Source organism: Schistocerca serialis, chromosome 2 (genome assembly GCF_023864345.2).
Source record: "Schistocerca serialis cubense isolate TAMUIC-IGC-003099 chromosome 2, iqSchSeri2.2, whole genome shotgun sequence".
In the NCBI taxonomy this organism is placed as follows: domain Eukaryota; kingdom Metazoa; phylum Arthropoda; class Insecta; order Orthoptera; family Acrididae; genus Schistocerca; species Schistocerca serialis.
In genome coordinates, this window is record NC_064639.1 from 18,470,678 (window position 1) to 18,494,623 (window position 23,946).

Sequence of the window (23,946 nt, forward strand, 5' to 3'; positions counted from 1 at the left end):
CAGGTTTACTGTATCCCTCTGACCTTCTTGTTGACGATGAAACACAGAAATTGGATCGGAATTAAATACAAAAGGCACAATGCCGACTTAAGTACAAGAAAACTGACTCTTCCTACTGTCTAAGTTTTGAACCATTCCTGTGACACTAGTTATAGATTCCGATGCTTCACTTCAGCTTTACTGTATCCCTCTGACCGTCTTATTGACGATGAAACACAGATATTGTATCGGAGTTAAATACAAAAGCACAATGCCGACTTAAGTACAAGAAAACTGAGCCTTCTTACTGTCTATGTTTTGAACCATTCTTGTGACACTAGTTATACATTCCGGTGCTTCACTTCAGGTTTACTGTATCCCTCTGACCTTCTTATTATACGATGAAACACAGAAATTGCATCGGATTAAATAGAAAAGGCACAATGCCGACTTTAGTACAAGAAAACAGACTCTTCTTACTGTCTATGTTTTGATCCATTCCTGTGACACTAGTTATAGAATCCGATGCTTCACTTCAGGTTTACTGTATCCCTCTGACCATCTTATTGACGATGAAACATAGAAATCGCATCGGAATTAAATAGAAAAGGAACAATGCAGACTTAAGTACAAGAAAACTGACTCTTCTTACTGTCTATGTTTTAACCATTCTTGTGACACTAGTTACAGATTCCGATGCTTCACTTCACGTTTACTGTATCCCTCTGACCTTCTTATTGACGATGAAACGCAGAATTCGCATCGGAATTAAATACAAAAAACACAATGCCGACTTAAGTACAAGAAAACTGACTCTTCTTACTGTCTATGTTTTGAACCATTCCTGTGACACTAGTTATAGATTCCGATGCTTCACTTCAGTTTACTGTATCCCTCTGACCTTCTTATAGACGATGAAACACAGAAATTGCATCGGAATTATATACAAAAGGCACAATGCTGACTTAAGTACAAGAAAACTGACTCTTCTTACAGTCTATGTTTTGAACCATTCCTGTGACACTAGTTATAGATTCCGATGCTTCACCTCAGGTTTACTGTATCCCTCTGACCTTCTAATTGACGATGAAACACAGAAATTGCAACGGATGAAATACAAAAGGCACAATGCCGACTTAAGTACAAGAAAACTGACTCTTCTTACTGTCTATGTTTTGAACCATTCCCGTGACACTACATATAGATTCCGATGCTTCACTTCAGGTTTACTGTATCCCTCTGACCTTCTTATTGACGATGAAACGCAGAATTCGCATCGGAATTAAATACAAAAAACACAATGCCGACTTAAGTACAAGAAAACTGACTCTTCTTACTGTCTATGTTTTGAACCATTCCTGTGACACTAGTTATAGATTCCGATGCTTCACTTCAGTTTACTGTATCCCTCTGACCTTCTTATTGACGATGAAACACAGAAATTGCATCTGAATTAAATACAAAAGGCACAATGCCGACTTAGGTACAAGAAAACTGACTCTTCTTACTGCCTATGATTGAACCATTGCTGTGACACTAGTTATAGATTCCGATGCATCACTTCAGGTTTATTGTATCTCTCTGACCTTCTTATTGACGATGAAACACAGAAATTGCATCGGAATTAAATAGAAAAGGCACAATGGCGACTTAAGTACAAGAAAACTGACTCTTCTTACTGTCTATGTTTTGAACCATTCCTGTGACACTAGTTATAGATTCCGATGCTTCACTTCAGGTTTATTGTATCCCTCTGACCTTCTTATTGACGATGAAACACAGATATTGCATCGGAATTAAATACAAATGGCACAATGACGACTTAAGTACAAGAAAACTGACTCTTCTTACTGTCTATGTTTTGAACCATTCCTGGGACACTAGTTATAGATTCCGATCCTTCACTTCAGTTTTACTGTATTCCTCTGACCTTCTTATTGCCGATGAAACACAGAAATTGCATCGGAATTAAATACAAAATGCACAATGCCGACTTAGGTACAAGAAAACTGACTCTTCTAACTGTCTATGATTGAACCATTGATGTGACACTAGTTATAGATTCCGATGCTTCAATTCAGGTTTATTGTGTCCCTCTGACCTTCTTATTGACGATGAAACACAGAAATTGCATCGGAATTAAATAGAAAAGGCACAATGGCGACTTAAGTACAAGAAAACTGACTCTTCTTACTGTCTATGTTTTGAACCATTCCTGTGACACTAGTTATAGATTCCGATGCTTCTCTTCAGGTTTACTCTATCCCTCTGACCTTCTTATTGACGATGAAACACAGAAATTGCATCGGAGTTAAATACAAAAGGCACAATGCCGACTTAAGTACAAGAAAACTGACTCTTCTTACAGTCTATGTTTTGAACCATTCCTGTGACACTAGTTATAGATTCCGATGCTTCACTTCAGGTTTATTGTATCCCTCTGACCTTCTTATTGACGATGAAACACAGATATTGCATCGGAATGAAATACAAAAGGCATAATGACGAATTAAGTACAAGAAAACTGACTCTTCTTACTGTCTATGTTTTGAACCATACCTGGGACACTAGTTATAGATTCCGATTCTTCACTTCAGGTTTACTGTATTCCTCTGACCTTCTTATTGCCGATGAAACACAGAAATCGTATCGGAATTAAATACAAAAGGCACAATGCCAACTTCAGTACAAGAAAACTGACTCTTCTTACTGTCTATGTTTTGATCCATTCCTGTGACACTAGTTATAGATTCCGATGCTTCACTTCAGGTTTACTGTATCCCTCTGACCTTCTTATTGACGATGAAACATAGAAATCGCATCGGAATTAAATAGAAAAGGAACAATGCAGACTTAAGTACAAGAAAACTGACTCTTCTTACTGTCTATGCTTTGAACCATTGCTGTGACACTAGTTACAGATTCCGATGCTTCACTTCAGGTTTACTGTATCCCTCTGACCTTCTTATTGACGATGAAACACAGATATTGCATCGGAATTAAATAAAAAACGCACAATGCCAACTTAAGTACAAGAAAACTAACTCTTCTTTCTGTCTATGTTTTGAACCATTCCTGTGCCACTAGTTATAGATTCCGATGCTTCACTTCAGGTTTACTGTATCCCTCTGACCTTCTTATTGACGATGAAACTCAGAAATTGTAACGGAATTAAATACAAAAGGCACAATGCCGACTTAAGTACAAGAAAACTGACTCTACGTACTGTCTGTGTTTTGATCCATTCCTGTGACACTACATATAGATTCCGATGCTTCACTTCAGGTTTACTGTATCCCTCTGACCTTCTTATTGACGATGAAACACAGAAATTGCATCGGAATTATATACAAAAGGCACAATGCTGACTTAAGTACAAGAAAACTGACTCTTCTTACTGTCTATGTTTTGAACCATTCCTGTGACACTAGTTATAGATTCCGATGCTTCACTTCAGGTTAACTGTATCCCTCTGACCTTCTAATTGACGATGAAACACAGAAATTGCAACGGAATTAAATACAAAATGCACAATGCTGACTTAAGTACAAGAAAACTGACTCTTCTTACTGTCTATGTTTTGAAGCTTTCCTGTGATACTACTTATAGATTCCGATGCTTCACTTCAGGTTTACTGTATCCCTCTGACCTTCTTGTTGACGATGAAACACAGAAATTGGATCGGAATTAAATACAAAAGGCACAATGCCGACTTAAGTACAAGAAAACTGACTCTTCCTACTGTCTAAGTTTTGAACCATTCCTGTGACACTAGTTATAGATTCCGATGCTTCACTTCAGCTTTACTGTATCCCTCTGACCGCCTTATTGACGATGAAACACAGATATTGCATCGGAATTAAATACAAAAGCACAATTCCGACTTAAGTACAAGACAACTGACCCTTCTTACTGTCTATGTTTTGAACCATTCTTGTGACACTAGTTATAGATTCCGGTGCTTCACTTCAGGTTTACTGTATCCCTCTGACCTTCTTATTATACGATGAAACACAGAAATTGCATCGGATTAAATAGAAAAGGCACAATGCCGACTTAAGTACAAGAAAACTGACTCTTCTTACTGTCTATGTTTTGAACCATTCCTGCGACACTAGTTAAAGATTCCGATGCTTCACTTCAGGTTTACTGTATCCCTCTGACCCTCTTACTGACGATGAAACAAAGAAATTGCATCGGAATTAAATACAAAAGGCACAATGCCGACTTATGACAAGAAAATTGACTTTTCTTACTGTCTATGTTGTGAACCATTCCTGTGACACTAGTTATAGATTCCGATGCTTCACTACAGGTTTACTATATTCCTCTGACCTTCTTATTGACGTTGAAACACAGAAATTGCATCGGAATTAAATAGAAAAGGCACAATGCCGACTTCAGTACAAGAAAACAGACTCTTCTTACTGTCTATGTTTTGATCCATTCCTGTGACACTAGTTATAGAATCCGATGCTTCACTTCAGGTTTACTGTATCGCTCTGACCTTCTTATTGACGATGAAACACAGAAATTGCATCGGAATTAAATACAAAAGGCACAATGCCGACTTAGGTACAAGAAAACTGACTCTTCTTACTGTCTGTGTTTTGAACCATTCCTGTGACACTAGTTATAGATTCCGATGCTTCACTTCAGTTTACTGTATCCCTCTGACCTTCTTATAGACGATGAAACACAGAAATTGCATCGGAATTATATACAAAAGGCACAATGCTGAATTAAGTACAAGAAAACTGACTCTTCTTACTGTCTATGTTTTGAACCATTCCTGTGACACTAGTTATAGATTCCGATGCTTCACCTCAGGTTTACTGTATCCCTCTGACCTTCTAATTGACGATGAAACACAGAAATTGCAACGGAATTAAATACAAAAGGCACAATGCCGACTTAAGTACAAGAAAACTGACTCTTCTTACTGTCTATGTTTTGAACCATTCCTGTGACCCTAGTTATGGATTCCGATGCTTCACTTCAGTTTACTGTATCGCTCTGACCTTCTTATTGACGATGAAACACAGAAATTGCATCGGAATTAAATACAAAAGGCACAATGCCGACTTAGGTACAAGAAAACTGACTCTTCTTACTGTCTGTGTTTTGAACCATTCCTGTGACACTAGTTATAGATTCCGATGCTTCTCTTCAGGTTTACTCTATCCCTCTGACCTTCTTATTGACGATGAAACACTGAAATTGCATCGGAGTTAAATACAAAAGGCACAATGCCGCCTTAAGTACAAGAAAACTGACTCTTCTTACAGTCTATGTTTTGAACCATTCCTGTGACACTAGTTATAGATTCCGATGCTTCACTTCAGGTTTATTGTATCCCTCTGACCTTCTTATTGACGATGAAACACAGATATTGCATCGGAATTAAATACAAATGGCACAATGACGACTTAAGTACAAGAAAACTGACTCTTCTTATTGTCTATGTTTTGAACCATTCCTGGGACACTAGTTATAGATTCCGATTCTTCACTTCAGGTTTACTGTATTCCTCTGACCTTCTTATTGCCGATGAAACACAGAAATTGCATCGGAATTAAAAACAAAAGGCACAATGCCGACTTCAGTACAAGAAAACTCACTCCTCTTGCTGTCTATGTTTTGATCCATTCCTGTGACACTAGTTATAGATTCCGATGCATCACTTCAGGTTTACTGTATCCCTCTGACCTTCTTATTGACGATGAAACATAGAAATCGCATCGGTATTAAATAGAAAAGGAACAATGCAGACTTAAGTACAAGAAAACTGACTCTTCTTACTGACTATGCTTTGAACCATTGCTGTGACACTAGTTACAGATTCCGATGCTTCACTTCAGGTTAACTGTATCCCTCTGACCTTCTTATTGTCGATGAAACACAGATATTGCATCGGAATTAAATAAAAAACGCACAATGCCGGCTTAAGTGCAAGAAAACTAACTCTTCTTTCTGTCTATGTTTTGTACCATTCCTGTGACACTAGTTATAGATTCCGATGCTTCACTTCAGGTTTACAGGATCCCTCTGACCTTCTTATTGACGATGAAACACAGAAATTGCAACGGAATTAAATACAAAAGGCACAATGCCGACTTAAGTACAAGAAAACTGACTCTACGTACTGTATATGTTTGATCCATTCCTGTGACACTACATATAGATTCCGATGCTTCACTTCAGGTTTACTGTATCCCTCTGACCTTCTTATTGACGATGAAACGCAGAATTCGCATCGGAATTAAATACAAAAAGCACAATGCCGACTTAAGTACAAGAAAACTGACTCTTCTTACTGACTATGTTTTGAACCATTCCTGTGACACTAGTTATAGATTCCGATGCTTCACTTCAGGATTACTGTATCTCTCTGACCTTCTTATTGACGATGAAACACAGAAATTGCATCGGAATTATATACAAAACGCACAATGCTGACTTAAGCACAAGAAAACTGACCCTTCTTACTGTCTATGTTTTGAACCATTCCTGTGACACTAGTTATAGATTCCGATGCTTCACTTCAGGTTTTCTGTATCCCTCTGACCTTCTTATTGACGCTGAAACACAGAAATTGCATCGGAATTATATACAAAAGGCACAATGCTGACTTAAGTACAAGAAAACTGACTCTTCTTACTGTCTATGTTTTGAACCATTCCTGTGACACTAGTTATAGATTCCGATGCTTCACTTCAGGTTTACTGTATCCCTCTGACCTTCTAATTGACGATGAAACACAGAAATTGCAACGGAATTAAATACAAAATGCACAATGCCGACTTAAGTACAAGAAAACTGACTCTTCTTACTGTCTATGTTTTAACCATTCCTGTGACACTACTTATACATTCCGATGCTTCACTTCAGGTTTACTGTATCCCTCTGACCTTCTTGTTGACGATGAAACACAGAAATTGGATCGGAATTAAATACAAAAGGCACAATGCCGACTTAAGTACAAGAAAACTGATTCTTCCTACTGTCTAACTTTTGAACCATTCCTGTGACACTAGTTATAGATTCCTATGCTTCACTTCAGCTTTACTGTATCCCTCTGACCGTCTTATTGACGATGAAACACAGATATTGTATCGGAGTTAAATACAAAAGCACAATGCCGACTTAAGTACAAGAAAACTGACTCTTCTTACTGTCTATGTTTTGAACCATTCCTGTGACACTAGTTATAGATTCCGATGCTTCACTTCAGTTTACTGTATCCCTCTGACCTTCTTATAGACGATGAAACACAGAAATTGCATCGGAATTATATACAAAAGGCACAATGCTGACTTAAGTACAAGAAAACTGACTCTTCTTACTGTCTATGTTTTGAACCATTCCTGTGACACTAGTTATAGATTCCGATGCTTCACCTCAGGTTTACTGTATCCCTCTGACCTTCTAATTGACGATGAAACACAGAAATTGCAACGGAATTAAATACAAAAGGCACAATGCCGACTTAAGTACAAGAAAACTGACTCTTCTTACTGTCTATGTTTTGAACCATTCCTGTGACACTACATATAGATTCCGATGCTTCACTTCAGGTTTACTGTATCCCTCTGACCTTCTTATTGACGATGAAACGCAGAAATTGGATCGGAATTAAATACAAAAGGCACAATCCCGACTTAAGTACAAGAAAACTGATTCTTCCTACTGTCTAAGTTTTGAACCATTCCTGTGACACTAGTTATAGATTCCGATGCTTCACTTCAGCTTTACTGTATCCCTCTGACCGTCTTATTGACGATGAAACACAGATATTGTATCGGAGTTAAATACAAAAGCACAATGCCGACTTAAGTACAAGAAAACTGACCCTTCTTACTGTCTATGTTTTGAACCATTCTTGTGACACTAGTTATAGATTCCGGTGCTTCACTTCAGGTTTACTGTATCCCTCTGACCTTCTTATTATACGATGAAACACAGAAATTGCATCGGATTAAATAGAAAAGGCACAATGCCGACTTAAGTACAAGAAAACTGACTCTTCTTACTGTCTATGTTTTGAACCATTCCTGCGACACTAGTTATAGATTCCGATGCTTCACTTCAGGTTTACTGTATCCCTCTGACCCTCTTACTGACGATGAAACAAAGAAATTGCATCGGAATTAAATACAAAAGGCACAATGCCGACTTATGACAAGAAAACTGACTCTTCTTACTGTCTATGTTGTGAACCATTCCTGTGACACTAGTTATAGATTCCGATGCTTCACTTCAGGTTTACTATATTCCTCTGACCTTCTTATTGACGATGAAACACAGAAATTGCATCGGAATTAAATAGAAAAGGCACAATGCCGACTTTAGTACAAGAAAACAGACTCTTCTTACTGTCTATGTTTTGATCCATTCCTGTGACACTAGTTATAGAATCCGATGCTTCACTTCAGGTTTACTGTATCCCTCTGACCTTCTTATAGACGATGAAACACAGAAATTGCATCGGAATTATATACAAAAGGCACAATGCTGACTTAAGTACAAGAAAACTGACTCTTCTTACTGTCTATGTTTTGAACCATTCCTGTGACACTAGTTATAGATTCCGATGCTTCACCTCAGGTTTACTGTATCCCTCTGACCTTCTAATTGACGATGAAACACAGAAATTGCAACGGATTTAATACAAAAGGCACAATGCCGACTTAAGTACAAGAAAACTGACTCTTCTTACTGTCTATGTTTTGAACCATTCCCGTGACACTACATATAGATTCCGATGCTTCACTTCAGGTTTACTGTATCCCTCTGACCTTCTTATTGACGATGAAACGCAGAATTCGCATCGGAATTAAATACAAAAAACACAATGCCGACTTAAGTACAAGAAAACTGACTCTTCTTACTGTCTATGTTTTGAACCATTCCTGTGACACTAGTTATAGATTCCGATGCTTCACTTCAGTTTACTGTATCCCTCTGACCTTCTTATTGACGATGAAACACAGAAATTGCATCGGAATTAAATACAAAAGGCACAATGCCGACTTAGGTACAAGAAAACTGACTCTTCTTACTGCCTATGATTGAACCATGGCTGTGACACTAGTTATAGATTCCGATGCATCACTACAGGTTTATTGTATCCCTCTGACCTTCTTATTGACGATGAAACACAGAAATTGCATCGGAATTAAATAGAAAAGGCTCAATGGCGACTTAAGTACAAGAAAACTGACTCTTCTTACTGTCTATGATTTGAACCATTCCTGTGACACTAGTTATAGATTCCGATGCTTCTCTTCAGGTTTACTCTATCCCTCTGACCTTCGTATTGACGATGAAACACAGAAATTGCATCGGAGTTAAATACAAAAGGCACAATGCCGACTTAAGTACAAGAAAACTGACTCTTCTTACAGTCTATGTTTTGAACCATTCCTGTGACACTAGTTATAGATTCCGATGCTTCACTTCAGGTTTATTGTATCCCTCTGACCTTCTTATTGACGATGAAACACAGATATTGCATCGGAATTAAATACAAATGGCACAATGACGAATTAAGTACAAGAAAACTGACTCTTCTTACTGTCTATGTTTTGAACCATTCCTGGGACACTAGTTATAGATTCCGATTCTTCACTTCAGGTTTACTGTATTCCTCTGACCTTCTTATTGCCGATGAAACACAGAAATTGCATCGGAATTAAATACAAAAGGCACAATGCCAACTTCAGTACAAGAAAACTGACTCTTCTTACTGTCTATGTTTTGATCCATTCCTGTGACACTAGTTATAGATTCCGATGCTTCACTTCAGGTTTACTGTATCCCTCTGACTTTCTTATTGACGATGAAACATAGAAATCGCATCGGAATTAAATAGAAAAGGAACAATGCAGACTTAAGTACAAGAAAACTGACTCTTCTTACTGTCTATGCTTTGAACCATTCTTGTGACACTAGTTACAGATTCCGATGCTTCACTTCACGTTTACTGTATCCCTCTGACCTTCTTATTGACGATGACACGCTGAATTCGCATCGGAATTAAATACAAAAAACACAATGCCGACTTAAGTACAAGAAAACTGACTCTTCTTACTGTCTATGTTTTGAACCATTCCTGTGACACTAGTTATAGATTCCGATGCTTCACTTCAGTTTACTGTATCCCTCTGACCTTCTAATTGACGATGAAACACAGAAATTGCAACGGATTAAATACAAAAGGCACAATGCCGACTTAAGTACAAGAAAACTGACTCTTCTTACTGTCTATGTTTTGAACCATTCCCGTGACACTACATATAGATTCCGATGCTTCACTTCAGGTTTACTGTATCCCTCTGACCTTCTTATTGACGATGAAACGCAGAATTCGCATCGGAATTAAATACAAAAAACACAATGCCGACTTAAGTACAAGAAAACTGACTCTTCTTACTGTCTATGTTTTGAACCATTCCTGTGACACTAGTTATATATTCCGATGCTTCACTTCAGTTTACTGTATCCCTCTGACCTTCTTATTGACGATGAAACACAGAAATTGCATCGGAATTAAATACAAAAGGCACAATGCCGACTTAGGTACAAGAAAACTGACTCTTCTTACTGCCTATGATTGAACCATTGCTGTGACACTAGTTATAGATTCCGATGCATCACTTCAGGTTTATTGTATCCCTCTGACCTTCTTATTGACGATGAAACACAGAAATTGCATCGGAATTAAATAGAAAAGGCACAATGGCGACTTAAGTACAAGAAAACTGACTCTTCTTACTGTCTATGATTTGAACCATTCCTGTGACACTAGTTATAGATTCCGATGCTTCTCTTCAGGTTTACTCTATCCCTCTGACCTTCTTATTGACGATGAAACACAGAAATTGCATCGGAGTTAAATACAAAAGGCACAATGCCGACTTAAGTACAAGAAAACAGACTCTTCTTACTGTCTATGTTTTGATCCATTCCTGTGACACTAGTTATAGAATCCGATGCTTCACTTCAGGTTTACTGTATCCCTCTGACCATCTTATTGACGATGAAACATAGAAATCGCATCGGAATTAAATAGAAAAGGAACAATGCAGACTTAAGTACAAGAAAACTGACTCTTCTTACTGTCTATGTTTTAACCATTCTTGTGACACTAGTTACAGATTCCGATGCTTCACTTCACGTTTACTGTATCCCTCTGACCTTCTTATTGACGATGAAACGCAGAATTCGCATCGGAATTAAATACAAAAAACACAATGCCGACTTAAGTACAAGAAAACTGACTCTTCTTACTGTCTATGTTTTGAACCATTCCTGTGACACTAGTTATAGATTCCGATGCTTCACTTCAGTTTACTGTATCCCTCTGACCTTCTTATAGACAATGAAACACAGAAATTGCATCGGAATTATATACAAAAGGCACAATGCTGACTTAAGTACAAGAAAACTGACTCTTCTTACAGTCTATGTTTTGAACCATTCCTGTGACACTAGTTATAGATTCCGATGCTTCACCTCAGGTTTACTGTATCCCTCTGACCTTCTAATTGACGATGAAACACAGAAATTGCAACGGATGAAATACAAAAGGCACAATGCCGACTTAAGTACAAGAAAACTGACTCTTCTTACTGTCTATGTTTTGAACCATTCCCGTGACACTACATATAGATTCCGATGCTTCACTTCAGGTTTACTGTATCCCTCTGACCTTCTTATTGACGATGAAACGCAGAATTCGCATCGGAATTAAATACAAAAAACACAATGCCGACTTAAGTACAAGAAAACTGACTCTTCTTACTGTCTATGTTTTGAACCATTCCTGTGACACTAGTTATAGATTCCGATGCTTCACTTCAGTTTACTGTATCCCTCTGACCTTCTTATTGACGATGAAACACAGAAATTGCATCGGAATTAAATACAAAAGGCACAATGCCGACTTAGGTACAAGAAAACTGACTCTTCTTACTGCCTATGATTGAACCATTGCTGTGACACTAGTTATAGATTCCGATGCATCACTTCAGGTTTATTGTATCTCTCTGACCTTCTTATTGACGATGAAACACAGAAATTGCATCGGAATTAAATAGAAAAGGCACAATGGCGACTTAAGTACAAGAAAACTGACTCTTCTTACTGTCTATGTTTTGAACCATTCCTGTGACACTAGTTATAGATTCCGATGCTTCACTTCAGGTTTATTGTATCCCTCTGACCTTCTTATTGACGATGAAACACAGATATTGCATCGGAATTAAATACAAATGGCACAATGACGACTTAAGTACAAGAAAACTGACTCTTCTTACTGTCTATGTTTTGAACCATTCCTGGGACACTAGTTATAGATTCCGATCCTTCACTTCAGTTTTACTGTATTCCTCTGACCTTCTTATTGCCGATGAAACACAGAAATTGCATCGGAATTAAATACAAAATGCACAATGCCGACTTAGGTACAAGAAAACTGACTCTTCTAACTGTCTATGATTGAACCATTGATGTGACACTAGTTATAGATTCCGATGCTTCAATTCAGGTTTATTGTGTCCCTCTGACCTTCTTATTGACGATGAAACACAGAAATTGCATCGGAATTAAATAGAAAAGGCACAATGGCGACTTAAGTACAAGAAAACTGACTCTTCTTACTGTCTATGTTTTGAACCATTCCTGTGACACTAGTTATAGATTCCGATGCTTCTCTTCAGGTTTACTCTATCCCTCTGACCTTCTTATTGACGATGAAACACAGAAATTGCATCGGAGTTAAATACAAAAGGCACAATGCCGACTTAAGTACAAGAAAACTGACTCTTCTTACAGTCTATGTTTTGAACCATTCCTGTGACACTAGTTATAGATTCCGATGCTTCACTTCAGGTTTATTGTATCCCTCTGACCTTCTTATTGACGATGAAACACAGATATTGCATCGGAATGAAATACAAAAGGCATAATGACGAATTAAGTACAAGAAAACTGACTCTTCTTACTGTCTATGTTTTGAACCATACCTGGGACACTAGTTATAGATTCCGATTCTTCACTTCAGGTTTACTGTATTCCTCTGACCTTCTTATTGCCGATGAAACACAGAAATCGTATCGGAATTAAATACAAAAGGCACAATGCCAACTTCAGTACAAGAAAACTGACTCTTCTTACTGTCTATGTTTTGATCCATTCCTGTGACACTAGTTATAGATTCCGATGCTTCACTTCAGGTTTACTGTATCCCTCTGACCTTCTTATTGACGATGAAACATAGAAATCGCATCGGAATTAAATAGAAAAGGAACAATGCAGACTTAAGTACAAGAAAACTGACTCTTCTTACTGTCTATGCTTTGAACCATTGCTGTGACACTAGTTACAGATTCCGATGCTTCACTTCAGGTTTACTGTATCCCTCTGACCTTCTTATTGACGATGAAACACAGATATTGCATCGGAATTAAATAAAAAACGCACAATGCCAACTTAAGTACAAGAAAACTAACTCTTCTTTCTGTCTATGTTTTGAACCATTCCTGTGCCACTAGTTATAGATTCCGATGCTTCACTTCAGGTTTACTGTATCCCTCTGACCTTCTTATTGACGATGAAACTCAGAAATTGTAACGGAATTAAATACAAAAGGCACAATGCCGACTTAAGTACAAGAAAACTGACTCTACGTACTGTCTGTGTTTTGATCCATTCCTGTGACACTACATATAGATTCCGATGCTTCACTTCAGGTTTACTGTATCCCTCTGACCTTCTTATTGACGATGAAACACAGAAATTGCATCGGAATTATATACAAAAGGCACAATGCTGACTTAAGTACAAGAAAACTGACTCTTCTTACTGTCTATGTTTTGAACCATTCCTGTGACACTAGTTATAGATTCCGATGCTTCACTTCAGGTTAACTGTATCCCTCTGACCTTCTAATTGACGATGAAACACAGAAATTGCAACGGAATTAAATACAAAATGCACAATGCTGACTTAAGTACAAGAAAACTGACTCTTCTTACTGTCTATGTTTTGAAGCTTTCCTGTGATACTACTTATAGATTCCGATGCTTCACTTCAGGTTTACTGTATCCCTCTGACCTTCTTGTTGACGATGAAACACAGAAATTGGATCGGAATTAAATACAAAAGGCACAATGCCGACTTAAGTACAAGAAAACTGACTCTTCCTACTGTCTAAGTTTTGAACCATTCCTGTGACACTAGTTATAGATTCCGATGCTTCACTTCAGCTTTACTGTATCCCTCTGACCGTCTTATTGACGATGAAACACAGATATTGCATCGGAATTAAATACAAAAGCACAATTCCGACTTAAGTACAAGACAACTGACCCTTCTTACTGTCTATGTTTTGAACCATTCTTGTGACACTAGTTATAGATTCCGGTGCTTCACTTCAGGTTTACTGTATCCCTCTGACCTTCTTATTATACGATGAAACACAGAAATTGCATCGGATTAAATAGAAAAGGCACAATGCCGACTTAAGTACAAGAAAACTGACTCTTCTTACTGTCTATGTTTTGAACCATTCCTGCGACACTAGTTAAAGATTCCGATGCTTCACTTCAGGTTTACTGTATCCCTCTGACCCTCTTACTGACGATGAAACAAAGAAATTGCATCGGAATTAAATACAAAAGGCACAATGCCGACTTATGACAAGAAAATTGACTTTTCTTACTGTCTATGTTGTGAACCATTCCTGTGACACTAGTTATAGATTCCGATGCTTCACTACAGGTTTACTATATTCCTCTGACCTTCTTATTGACGTTGATACACAGAAATTGCATCGGAATTAAATAGAAAAGGCACAATGCCGACTTCAGTACAAGAAAACAGACTCTTCTTACTGTCTATGTTTTGATCCATTCCTGTGACACTAGTTATAGAATCCGATGCTTCACTTCAGGTTTACTGTATCGCTCTGACCTTCTTATTGACGATGAAACACAGAAATTGCATCGGAATTAAATACAAAAGGCACAATGCCGACTTAGGTACAAGAAAACTGACTCTTCTTACTGTCTGTGTTTTGAACCATTCCTGTGACACTAGTTATAGATTCCGATGCTTCACTTCAGTTTACTGTATCCCTCTGACCTTCTTATAGACGATGAAACACAGAAATTGCATCGGAATTATATACAAAAGGCACAATGCTGAATTAAGTACAAGAAAACTGACTCTTCTTACTGTCTATGTTTTGAACCATTCCTGTGACACTAGTTATAGATTCCGATGCTTCACCTCAGGTTTACTGTATCCCTCTGACCTTCTAATTGACGATGAAACACAGAAATTGCAACGGAATTAAATACAAAAGGCACAATGCCGACTTAAGTACAAGAAAACTGACTCTTCTTACTGTCTATGTTTTGAACCATTCCTGTGACCCTAGTTATGGATTCCGATGCTTCACTTCAGTTTACTGTATCGCTCTGACCTTCTTATTGACGATGAAACACAGAAATTGCATCGGAATTAAATACAAAAGGCACAATGCCGACTTAGGTACAAGAAAACTGACTCTTCTTACTGTCTGTGTTTTGAACCATTCCTGTGACACTAGTTATAGATTCCGATGCTTCTCTTCAGGTTTACTCTATCCCTCTGACCTTCTTATTGACGATGAAACACTGAAATTGCATCGGAGTTAAATACAAAAGGCACAATGCCGCCTTAAGTACAAGAAAACTGACTCTTCTTACAGTCTATGTTTTGAACCATTCCTGTGACACTAGTTATAGATTCCGATGCTTCACTTCAGGTTTATTGTATCCCTCTGACCTTCTTATTGACGATGAAACACAGATATTGCATCGGAATTAAATACAAATGGCACAATGACGACTTAAGTACAAGAAAACTGACTCTTCTTATTGTCTATGTTTTGAACCATTCCTGGGACACTAGTTATAGATTCCGATTCTTCACTTCAGGTTTACTGTATTCCTCTGACCTTCTTATTGCCGATGAAACACAGAAATTGCATCGGAATTAAAAACAAAAGGCACAATGCCGACTTCAGTACAAGAAAACTCACTCCTCTTGCTGTCTATGTTTTGATCCATTCCTGTGACACTAGTTATAGATTCCGATGCATCACTTCAGGTTTACTGTATCCCTCTGACCTTCTTATTGACGATGAAACATAGAAATCGCATCGGTATTAAATAGAAAAGGAACAATGCAGACTTAAGTACAAGAAAACTGACTCTTCTTACTGACTATGCTTTGAACCATTGCTGTGACACTAGTTACAGATTCCGATGCTTCACTTCAGGTTAACTGTATCCCTCTGACCTTCTTATTGTCGATGAAACACAGATATTGCATCGGAATTAAATAAAAAACGCACAATGCCGGCTTAAGTGCAAGAAAACTAACTCTTCTTTCTGTCTATGTTTTGTACCATTCCTGTGACACTAGTTATAGATTCCGATGCTTCACTTCAGGTTTACAGGATCCCTCTGACCTTCTTATTGACGATGAAACACAGAAATTGCAACGGAATTAAATACAAAAGGCACAATGCCGACTTAAGTACAAGAAAACTGACTCTACGTACTGTATATGTTTGATCCATTCCTGTGACACTACATATAGATTCCGATGCTTCACTTCAGGTTTACTGTATCCCTCTGACCTTCTTATTGACGATGAAACGCAGAATTCGCATCGGAATTAAATACAAAAAGCACAATGCCGACTTAAGTACAAGAAAACTGACTCTTCTTACTGACTATGTTTTGAACCATTCCTGCGACACTAGTTATAGATTCCGATGCTTCACTTCAGGATTACTGTATCTCTCTGACCTTCTTATTGACGATGAAACACAGAAATTGCATCGGAATTATATACAAAACGCACAATGCTGACTTAAGCACAAGAAAACTGACCCTTCTTACTGTCTATGTTTTGAACCATTCCTGTGACACTAGTTATAGATTCCGATGCTTCACTTCAGGTTTTCTGTATCCCTCTGACCTACTTATTGACGCTGAAACACAGAAATTGCATCGGAATTATATACAAAAGGCACAATGCTGACTTAAGTACAAGAAAACTGACTCTTCTTACTGTCTATGTTTTGAACCATTCCTGTGACACTAGTTATAGATTCCGATGCTTCACTTCAGGTTTACTGTATCCCTCTGACCTTCTAATTGACGATGAAACACAGAAATTGCAACGGAATTAAATACAAAATGCACAATGCCGACTTAAGTACAAGAAAACTGACTCTTCTTACTGTCTATGTTTTAACCATTCCTGTGACACTACTTATACATTCCGATGCTTCACTTCAGGTTTACTGTATCCCTCTGACCTTCTTGTTGACGATGAAACACAGAAATTGGATCGGAATTAAATACAAAAGGCACAATGCCGACTTAAGTACAAGAAAACTGATTCTTCCTACTGTCTAACTTTTGAACCATTCCTGTGACACTAGTTATAGATTCCTATGCTTCACTTCAGCTTTACTGTATCCCTCTGACCGTCTTATTGACGATGAAACACAGATATTGTATCGGAGTTAAATACAAAAGCACAATGCCGACTTAAGTACAAGAAAACTGACTCTTCTTACTGTCTATGTTTTGAACCATTCCTGTGACACTAGTTATAGATTCCGATGCTTCACTTCAGTTTACTGTATCCCTCTGACCTTCTTATAGACGATGAAACACAGAAATTGCATCGGAATTATATACAAAAGGCACAATGCTGACTTAAGTACAAGAAAACTGACTCTTCTTACTGTCTATGTTTTGAACCATTCCTGTGACACTAGTTATAGATTCCGATGCTTCACCTCAGGTTTACTGTATCCCTCTGACCTTCTAATTGACGATGAAACACAGAAATTGCAACGGAATTAAATACAAAAGGCACAATGCCGACTTAAGTACAAGAAAACTGACTCTTCTTACTGTCTATGTTTTGAACCATTCCTGTGACACTACATATAGATTCCGATGCTTCACTTCAGGTTTACTGTATCCCTCTGACCTTCTTATTGACGATGAAACGCAGAAATTGGATCGGAATTAAATACAAAAGGCACAATCCCGACTTAAGTACAAGAAAACTGATTCTTCCTACTGTCTAAGTTTTGAACCATTCCTGTGACACTAGTTATAGATTCCGATGCTTCACTTCAGCTTTACTGTATCCCTCTGACCGTCTTATTGACGATGAAACACAGATATTGTATCGGAGTTAAATACAAAAGCACAATGCCGACTTAAGTACAAGAAAACTGACCCTTCTTACTGTCTATGTTTTGAACCATTCTTGTGACACTAGTTATAGATTCCGGTGCTTCACTTCAGGTTTACTGTATCCCTCTGACCTTCTTATTATACGATGAAACACAGAAATTGCATCGGATTAAATAGAAAAGGCACAATGCCGACTTAAGTACAAGAAAACTGACTCTTCTTACTGTCTATGTTTTGAACCATTCCTGCGACACTAGTTATAGATTCCGATGCTTCACTTCAGGTTTACTGTATCCCTCTGACCCTCTTACTGACGATGAAACAAAGAAATTGCATCGGAATTAAATACAAAAGGCACAATGCCGACTTATGACAAGAAAACTGACTCTTCTTACTGTCTATGTTGTGAACCATTCCTGTGACACTAGTTATAGATTCCGATGCTTCACTTCAGGTTTACTATATTCCTCTGACCTTCTTATTGACGATGAAACACAGAAATTGCATCGGAATTAAATAGAAAAGGCACAATGCCGACTTTAGTACAAGAAAACAGACTCTTCTTACTGTCTATGTTTTGATCCATTCCTGTGACACTAGTTATAGAATCCGATGCTTCACTTCAGGTTTACTGTATCCCTCTGACCATCTTATTGACGATGAAACATAGAAATCGCATCGGAATTAAATAGAACAGGAACAATGCAGACTTAAGTACAAGAAAACTGACTCTTCTTACTGTCTATGCTTTGAACCATTCTTGTGACACTAGTTACAGATTCCGATGCTTCACTTCACGTTTACTGTATCCCTCTGACCTTCTTATTGACGATGAAACGCTGAATTCGCATCGGAATTAAATACAAAAAACACAATGCCGACTTAAGTACAAGAAAACTGACTCTTCTTACTGTCTATGTTTTGAACCATTCCTGTGACACTAGTTATAGATTCCGATGCTTCACTTCAGTTTACTGTATCCCTCTGACCTTCTTATAGACGATGAAACACAGAAATTGCATCGGAATTATATACAAAAGGCACAATGCTGACTTAAGTACAAGAAAACTGACTCTTCTTACTGTCTATGTTTTGAACCATTCCTGTGACACTAGTTATAGATTCCGATGCTTCACCTCAGGTTTACTGTATCCCTCTGACCTTCTAATTGACGATGAAACACAGAAATTGCAACGGATTTAATACAAAAGGCACAATGCCGACTTAAGTACAAGAAAACTGACTCTTCTTACTGTCTATGTTTTGAACCATTCCCGTGACACTACATATAGATTCCGATGCTTCACTTCAGGTTTACTGTATCCCTCTGACCTTCTTATTGACGATGAAACGCAGAATTCGCATCGGAATTAAATACAAAAAACACAATGCCGACTTAAGTACAAGAAAACTGACTCTTCTTACTGTCTATGTTTTGAACCATTCCTGTGACACTAGTTATAGATTCCGATGCTTCACTTCAGTTTACTGTATCCCTCTGACCTTCTTATTGACGATGAAACACAGAAATTGCATCGGAATTAAATACAAAAGGCACAATGCCGACTTAGGTACAAGAAAACTGACTCTTCTTACTGCCTATGATTGAACCATGGCTGTGACACTAGTTATAGATTCCGATGCATCACTTCAGGTTTATTGTATCCCTCTGACCTTCTTATTGACGATGAAACACAGAAATTGCATCGGAATTAAATAGAAAAGGCTCAATGGCGACTTAAGTACAAGAAAACTGACTCTTCTTACTGTCTATGATTTGAACCATTCCTGTGACACTAGTTATAGATTCCGATGCTTCTCTTCAGGTTTACTCTATCCCTCTGACCTTCGTATTGACGATGAAACACAGAAATTGCATCGGAGTTAAATACAAAAGGCACAATGCCGACTTAAGTACAAGAAAACTGACTCTTCTTACAGTCTATGTTTTGAACCATTCCTGTGACACTAGTTATAGATTCCGATGCTTCACTTCAGGTTTATTGTATCCCTCTGACCTTCTTATTGACGATGAAACACAGATATTGCATCGGAATTAAATACAAATGGCACAATGACGAATTAAGTACAAGAAAACTGACTCTTCTTACTGTCTATGTTTTGAACCATTCCTGGGACACTAGTTATAGATTCCGATTCTTCACTTCAGGTTTACTGTATTCCTCTGACCTTCTTATTGCCGATGAAACACAGAAATTGCATCGGAATTAAATACAAAAGGCACAATGCCAACTTCAGTACAAGAAAACTGACTCTTCTTACTGTCTATGTTTTGATCCATTCCTGTGACACTAGTTATAGATTCCGATGCTTCACTTCAGGTTTACTGTATCCCTCTGACTTTCTTATTGACGATGAAACATAGAAATCGCATCGGAATTAAATAGAAAAGGAACAATGCAGACTTAAGTACAAGAAAACTGACTCTTCTTACTGTCTATGCTTTGAACCATTCTTGTGACACTAGTTACAGATTCCGATGCTTCACTTCACGTTTACTGTATCCCTCTGACCTTCTTATTGACGATGACACGCTGAATTCGCATCGGAATTAAATACAAAAAACACAATGCCGACTTAAGTACAAGAAAACTGACTCTTCTTACTGTCTATGTTTTGAACCATTCCTGTGACACTAGTTATAGATTCCGATGCTTCACTTCAGTTTACTGTATCCCTCTGACCTTCTAATTGACGATGAAACACAGAAATTGCAACGGATTAAATACAAAAGGCACAATGCCGACTTAAGTACAAGAAAACTGACTCTTCTTACTGTCTATGTTTTGAACCATTCCCGTGACACTACATATAGATTCCGATGCTTCACTTCAGGTTTACTGTATCCCTCTGACCTTCTTATTGACGATGAAACGCAGAATTCGCATCGGAATTAAATACAAAAAACACAATGCCGACTTAAGTACAAGAAAACTGACTCTTCTTACTGTCTATGTTTTGAACCATTCCTGTGACACTAGTTATAGATTCCGATGCTTCACTTCAGTTTACTGTATCCCTCTGACCTTCTTATTGACGATGAAACACAGAAATTGCATCGGAATTAAATACAAAAGGCACAATGCCGACTTAGGTACAAGAAAACTGACTCTTCTTACTGCCTATGATTGAACCATTGCTGTGACACTAGTTATAGATTCCGATGCATCACTTCAGGTTTATTGTATCCCTCTGACCTTCTTATTGACGATGAAACACAGAAATTGCATCGGAATTAAATAGAAAAGGCACAATGGCGACTTAAGTACAAGAAAACTGACTCTTCTTACTGTCTATGATTTGAACCATTCCTGTGACACTAGTTATAGATTCCGATGCTTCTCTTCAGGTTTACTCTATCCCTCTGACCTTCTTATTGACGATGAAACACAGAAATTGCATCGGAGTTAAATACAAAAGGCACAATGCCGACTTAAGTACAAGAAAACTGACTCTTCTTACAGTCTATGTTTTGAACCATTCCTGTGACACTAGTTATAGATTCCGATGCTTCACTTCAGGTTTATTGTATCCCTCTGACCTTCTTATTGACGATGAAACACAGATATTGCATCGGAATTAAATACAAATAGCACAATGACGAATTAAGTACAAGAAAACTGACTCTTCTTACTGTCTATGTTTTGAACCATTCCTGGGACACTAGTTATAGATTCCGATTCTTCACTTCAGGTTTACTGTATTCCTCTGACCTTCTTATTGCCGATGAAACACAGAAATTGCATCGGAATTAAATACAAAAGGCACAATGCCAACTTCAGTACAAGAAAACTGACTCTTCTTACTGTCTATGTTTTGATCCATTCCTGTGACACTAGTTATAGATTCCGATGCTTCACTTCAGGTTTACTGTATCCCTCTGACTTTCTTATTGACGATGAAACATAGAAATCGCATCGGAATTAAATAGAAAAGGAACAATGCAGACTTAAGTACAAGAAAACTGACTCTTCTTACTGTCTATGCTTTGAACCATTGCTGTGACACTAGTTACAGATTCCGATGCTTCACTTCAGGTTTACTGTATCCCTCTGACCTTATTGACGATGAAACACAGATATTGCATCGGAATTAAATAAAAAACGCACAATGCCGACTTAAGTACAAGAAAACTAACTCTTCTTTCTGTCTATGTTTTGAACCATTCCTGTGACACTAGTTATAGATTCCGATGCTTCACTTCAGGTTTACTGTATCCCTCTGACCTTCTTATTGACGATGAAACTCAGAAATTGTAACGGAATTAAATACAAAAGGCACAATGCCGACTTAAGTACAAGAAAACTGACTCTACGTACTGTCTGTGTTTTGATCCATTCCTGTGACACTACATATAGATTCCGATGCTTCACTTCAGGTTTACTGTATCCCTCTGACCTTCTTATTGACGATGAAACACAGAAATTGCATCGGAATTATATACAAAAGGCACAATACTGACTTAAGTACAAGAAAACTGAGTCTTCTTACTGTCTATGTTTTGAACCATTCCTGTGACACTAGTTATAGATTCCGATGCTTCACTTCAGGTTAACTGTATCCCTCTGACCTTCTAATTGACGATGAAACACAGAAATTGCAACGGAATTAAATACAAAATGCACAATGCTGACTTAAGTACAAGAAAACTGACTCTTCTTACTGTCTATGTTTTGAAGCTTTCCTGTGACACTACTTATTGATTCCGATGCTTCACTTCAGGTTTACTGTATCCCTCTGACCTTCTTGTTGACGATGAAACACAGAAATTGGATCGGAATTAAATACAAAAGGCACAATGCCGACTTAAGTACAAGAAAACTGACTCTTCCTACTGTCTAAGTTTTGAACCATTCCTGTGACACTAGTTATAGATTCCGATGCTTCACTTCAGCTTTACTGTATCCCTCTGACCGTCTTATTGACGATGAAACACAGATATTGCATCGGAATTAAATACAAAAGCACAATGCCGACTTAAGTACAAGAAAACTGACCCTTCTTACTGTCTATGTTTTGAACCATTCTTGTGACACTAGTTATAGATTCCGGTGCTTCACTTCAGGTTTACTGTATCCCTCTGACCTTCTTATTATACGATGAAACACAGAAATTGCATCGGATTAAATAGAAAAGGCACAATGCCGACTTAAGTACAAGAAAACTGACTCTTCTTACTGTCTATGTTTTGAACCATTCCTGCGACACTAGTTATAGATTCCGATGCTTCACTTCAGGTTTACTGTATCCCTCTGACCCTCTTACTGACGATGAAACAAAGAAATTGCATCGGAATTAAATACAAAAGGCACAATGCCGACTTATGACAAGAAAACTGACTCTTCTTACTGTCTATGTTGTGTACCATTCCTGTGACACTAGTTATATATTCCGATGCTTCACTTCAGGTTTACTATATTCCTCTGACCTTCTTATTGACGATGAAACACAGAAATTGCATCGGAATTAAATAGAAAAGGCACAATGCCGACTTCAGTACAAGAAAACAGACTCTTCTTACTGTCTATGTTTTGATCCATTCCTGTGACACTAGTTATAGAATCCGATGCTTCACTTCAGGTTTACTGTATCCCTCTGACCGTCTTATTGACGATGAAACATAGAAATCGCATCGGAATTAAATAGAAAAGGAACAATGCAGACTTAA